Genomic DNA, 4,892 nt, shown 5'->3' with positions numbered 1-4,892 from the left:
CAAAGCTAGAAGCATATTTCCTGATTTCAAAATATATTATAAAGCTACAGTAATTCCAACACTATGATGCTCATATGTCTACATAAATGTTCAGAACAATTTATTAGTAGCCCCAAATTGGAAACAATCCAAATGCTCATCAGCAGGTGAATGTATAAACAAAATATGGTATATATCTATACAATAGAATACTACTCAGAATAAAAGGAATGAACTACTAAAATTAATAATCCAATTAAAATGACAGTATCAGACTTGAATATACAATTCTTCAAAGAAGACACACAAATGGCCTACAAGTATATGAAAAGATGCTTCACGTCACTAATCATCACAAAAATATAAATCAAAACCATGATAATACCTCACACCTGTTGGGATGGCTATTATTAAAAATAAATAAATAAATGTTGGCAAGGATGTGCAAAAATTGGAACCCTTGCATACTGTTGACAGAAATGATGGTGCAGCCAATATGAAAAATAGTATTTTTCTATAGTAATTTTTCCTCAAAAATTAAAAATAGAACTACCACATGAAAAGAACCAATGCACTTCTGAGTATCCAAAGGAAGTAAAATCATAACCTTGAAGAGACATTACCCTTGTGTTCATTGAGGCGCTATTCATAATAGCTAAGATGTGAATTAAAAATTCACTTATATGAATTTAAAAAAGTGTGGCAGTGCTCGCTTCGGCAGCACATATACTAAAATTGGAACGATACAGAGAAGATTAGCATGGCCCCTGCACAAGGATGACACGCAAATTCGTGAAGCGTTCCATATTTTTGAAAAAAAAAAAAAAGAATAAAAAAGTGTGGCATATGCATTCGGTAAAATATTATGTAGCCTTAGGAAAAGAAGGAAATCTTGCCATATTGCAACAATATGTATAAAGCTTGAAGACATTATGCTTGGTGAAAACATGGCAGTTGCAGAAGGGCAAATATTGCATGGCTTCACTTACATCAGATATCTAAAAAGTCGCAGAACCAAAGAATAGAATGTTGGCTGCCAATTGTGAGGAGAAGATAATGGGGAGTTGGTATCAATGTATATAAAATTTCAGTTAAACATATATATTTATATTTGACCTAATATGCACTATATATACACACATATATGTATATATATGCAAGTCTCTACAGGCATCATTTAACTTGTCCACTGCTCTTTCACACATACGAGACAGAGAGAGAGAGAGAGAGAGAGAGAGAGAGAGAGAGGAAGGAAGGAAGGAAGGAAGGAAGGAAGGAAGGAAGGAAGGAAGGAAGGAAGGGAAAAGATAGAAGGGAGGGATGGATGGAAGGGGAAGGAGGGAAAGAAGGAAGGAAAGAAAGAAGAGAGGATAAGGAAGGAAAGAAGGAGGAAGAAAAAAACAAATAGAAAAAGAAGATAAGCTTCATAAGTTTATAAGAAATAGCTACGTATCCAAACTGGCATTTCTGAGAACTAAATGACATACAGGTCCTTTCACAAGCCATCAATTTTTTAGCTACTCAGGTGCAGTGAGTTGCATTATTACCTGGCCAGCTTTTCTCAGTACTTTTACATGGTGCCAAAGGAACTGTTAGCTTTGTCTAAAAGTGCTCATTTGCTACCCAGTGATGACAATTACCTGTCTCCTCCTCTTTCAGAGACACTTGATCTCTAAACTGAAAATGTTGTCAGCCAAATTTATAGATATCCTTATTTGAGGCGAGGACACCATATCCAGAGAGTATGCTGAGCAGCGTGTATGCCAGCAAATCAAGCCCATGACATAGAAAGTAAATAACACAGGAAGGTGCCCAAGAGGCAACAAAGTCAAATGAGGGCTGCCAAGTGATGGTTGGTTGATCAAAGGCAATGGGCCAGGCTCCAGGGATCAGGTTAAAATTAAATGATTCACCCACAGGGTTGGAAGAGCTCATTGGGACATCACCAAGAATTCCAGTGACCTAGAGGGATCCCCACAGACCGAAGCAGCTGCTGCTTCTGCTATAAGCCCGATGCCAGCAACACACAGGCTAGATTCACTTCTATGTCCTCAGCTTCTAATTAACACTATGTAATATTTGTATTTCTACTCCATGTTCCATCAAAACATGGACTAGATTGTTTCTTCCTTTCCTGAAGTGTCATCATAAATATGCTTTGAATTTCTAAATATGATGCTGCTCTCAGCAACCTAAATCTCTCTCCCATATGGAGAAGAGTTGAGCCCAATCCACCTTAGGCTACCTCTTTCACATAGTCAAGTAAAGGTACTCTAGAACCGTGTCCCCTCCTCCCGGCATGGAGACAAACACCTTTGCTCTCAGCTACCTACTCGTGACCTTCTGGAAGAGCAGGGGACATCAGGCCTAATCCTCTCTTTGGCTTCCCAAGTCTCAGTGCTCTGAGTGTTCCATCACTTCTTCCCCTTCTCTAAGACTGTATCTCTGGCCTAGACAAAAGCATGTGCTTGTACAGTAGTTAGTAGTTTTCACAGTGGTATCACCTCATTGTCTCATTCCTTTTTACATTTAAACCTGCTGCAAGTGAAAAAGTAGTTATTCTTATTGGAGATATGAGGAAAGGAGACTCAAAACATTAACAGACTTCCTCAAGGGCAGAGTTAATAATAGAAAAGCAATTTTGTGGTCGGAAGGCTGATGTCTACATCATCAGATTCGCTCTTGCTTTATGTAAAATGTCCCCTTCTCTAGAATATAAGTTAAAGGGTTATGCCACCTAATTCAATACAAGACACATAATATATGATCAATAATTTTCTGTAGATTGTCTGAATTATCATCTTTAAAGTAGTATAATATAGCTGAAGAATTCATTCTCTATTATTAATATAAATATAAAATTTAAGTTCAAATCACTTAAGTGAGCTTGATTACAAGAAATCATAATATCAGTATCAGAGAAATGGAGAACATTTTGCCTTTCCTTTTCTTTTAATTGAAGATATCTCAATACCATGACCTTTAGATGTCTGAAGAAAGCAAACACCATGAATCGAATACCTTTATGTCTATTGATTCAGTAAGCTTTTATATAGGTTCACTTACTAGGTATACACAAAATAAAACCTATATAAGGATGTATGTTTCTACAAAGATGAAAGATTTGATAAAGAGCAAGTCCTGCTCCCTGCCATTGAGAGGCATGGATTACCTTGAAATTTGCATGAACAGGGTAAACAGAACTGGCATTTATTATATATCTAATGCACGCAAGATACTATGTTGAACAGTTTATAGACTTTACTTCACTTTACAGATCAAAAAATTTGAGCATACAAAGTTAAGCAATCAGCCCAAATTTCCCAGTGAGCAAGAGTCAAAATGGATTTAAATCAAAGTATACTTGAAGCAAAACAAAACAAGAGAACCTGGTCAAGCATAACTTACTGGTCCTTGGCTCAAGTTATTTACTTTTTCAATCTTCTCCTCAAATTAATTTCCTCCATAATGAATCCCAAATCCCATAAACATTCACCAAATAAACTAGCAAGTGTCATCAAACAAGAGGAACAAGAAATTGTCCCTTAATATGTATGAAAGAGAAATAAATACCTTTACTGGTACTATTGCATCGGCCAATCTGAAAGAGCACAACTCAATCTGAAATGCTACATGATAAAGGAGAAAAAGGGTATCTCTAGTTTATATAATAAGGGGAATATTATGGCAGGAAGTGGTTGAGATAAGAAAGAGAACAGTGCAAGAAAAAATATGCATAGAAATAAGGTAGAAAAGACAGCCAAGCACATCCTCCCAGGAGCTCCGTATCTCTTTATTACACTACAGCAACTTCGTCAGGACAATATCAATGCTTGTGTAGTTGCCACACAGAAACCACCAAAAATATAGCCATACCCCATTAATCTTAAAGAATATCTGCACCTCTTGCTGACACAGTGAATACTGACTTAGCAGCCATAAATGCTAAAATAAAAGTTTGGGACTTGGAAAAAAAAAAAGGATAATTCCATGTATCATTCTGAGAAAAATTTCAGCTTGTATGTTTTACTTTTTCCCTCTACAAAGAAATACAAATGATCTCTCCTAAAGAAAGCAAGTGATGATTTTGTTAAAAGTAATGCCATGGCTGGTAATATTTTGGTGGCATACATTTGGTCAATCAATAAAACTACCATAAAGTAATTTTGCTTTTTAAAAGAGTTTCCCTGACATATTCAGGGCTCATGAGCTCTCTTGTTCTCATGGTGCATCCATGTATGGCTATAGACAGAGAAATCCCTGTGAAAGAGATCCAGAAAACAGCTGAGCAACTCCTACATATCAGACAAATGACAAATGCTCCAATAGAAACAGGTGGGAAAGGCTGAGACAAAGTCTCACCATAAACCCCAACACAGGGCTAAACTATCAAGAAGGAACTCCCAACTCCTAACTTCTCCCTGAGGAGTAAAGGGTTTGGGTCCAACATCTAGCACCTCAACTTTCAAGACTATGACTGGAGGGAAAAGCTCCCAAACATCTAGCTCTGAAAGTCAAGAGTTAAAGTCAAAGAGTGCTACAAAAGACAAAGAAGGTCATTATATAATTATAAAGGGGTCAGTTCATCAAGAGGACATAATTATAAATATTTACATATCCAAAATACAAGCACCTAAATATATAAAGCAAATGTTAACAGATCTGAAGGGAGAAATACATAGCAATGCAATAAAAACAGGAAACTTCCAGATGCCACTTTCAGCAAAAGATAGATTATCCAGACAGAAAATTAGTAAGGAAACATTAAACTTAAGTTACATATTGTATCAAATGACCCCTAACAGACATAAACAGAACATTCTATCCAACAGTAAGCAGAAGACACATTCTTCTTAAGTGCACATGGAACATTTCCCAGGATAGATCACGTATCAGTCCATAAAATAAGTCAT

At 36.4% G+C, this 4,892-nt stretch overlaps 1 non-coding gene across 1 annotated transcript; it reads left to right on the top strand.

The window, feature by feature from the left end:
• The first annotated feature begins 684 nt into the window (after positions 1–684).
• LOC121475170 lies at positions 685–791 on the top strand. The gene has a single exon (XR_005983640.1). It is a non-coding gene; the product is annotated as a U6 spliceosomal RNA (small nuclear RNA).
• The last annotated feature ends 4,101 nt before the right edge of the window (positions 792–4,892 follow it).

This window comes from Vulpes lagopus, chromosome 13, assembly GCF_018345385.1.
Source record: "Vulpes lagopus strain Blue_001 chromosome 13, ASM1834538v1, whole genome shotgun sequence".
Taxonomy (NCBI): Eukaryota; Metazoa; Chordata; class Mammalia; order Carnivora; family Canidae; genus Vulpes; species Vulpes lagopus.
The sequence above is the reverse complement of the archived record's forward strand: the minus strand, read 5'-3'. Positions and strand labels throughout refer to the sequence as shown.